The sequence below is a fragment of the Mandrillus leucophaeus genome, unplaced genomic scaffold, assembly GCF_000951045.1.
Source record: "Mandrillus leucophaeus isolate KB7577 unplaced genomic scaffold, Mleu.le_1.0 Scaffold556, whole genome shotgun sequence".
In the NCBI taxonomy this organism is placed as follows: Eukaryota; Metazoa; Chordata; class Mammalia; order Primates; family Cercopithecidae; genus Mandrillus; species Mandrillus leucophaeus.
Genome location: NW_012105986.1, coordinates 669,073 through 669,874, shown reverse-complemented (window position 1 = coordinate 669,874; position 802 = coordinate 669,073).

Genomic DNA, 802 nt, shown 5'->3' with positions numbered 1-802 from the left:
GGAAAAATGCAGATATGGCCTCTGCTGAGGACTGAATTCCCTTTTAGAGTGTTTTATTTTATTGTGGTAAATAAACATAACAAAAATTTATCATTTGACCATTTGGAGAGTATGATTAATTCATTGATATTAAGTACATTCACAGTGTTGTGCAGCCATCACCACTATTCATTTTAGAAGTTTTTCATCACATCAAACAGAAACTCTACCCATTACACAGTAACTCCTCATTCTCCCCTCTCCCTAGGTCCCTAGTAACCACTATTCTACTTTATGTCTCTATGAATTTGCCTATTCTATATACCTCATACAGGTGGAATCACACCATAGTTGTCTTTTTTTGTGTCTGCTTATTTCACTTACCATAATATTTTCAAGCATTATCCATATTGTGGCATGTATTGAAATTTCATTCCTGTCTGCCTTTTGGCTACTATGAATAGTACATTGTCTCTCAGTATTTGTGGGTTCTGCATCCATGGATTCAACCAATCATGGATTAAAAAATACTTGGAATGGCCAGGAGCAGTGGCTCATGCCTGTAATCCTAGCACTTTAGGAGGCCGAGGCAGGTGGATCACCTGAGGTCAGGAGTTCGGGACGAGTCTGGCCAACATGGTGAAACCCCGTCTCTATTAAAAATACAAAATTAGTTGGGCATGGTGGTGTGCGCCTGTAATCTCAGCTACTTGGGAGGCTGAGGCATGAGAATCACTTGAACCTGGGAGGCAGAGGTTGCAGTGAGCCGAGATCACACCACTATACTCCAGCCTGGTCTATGAAGTGAGACTCTGTCTCAAAA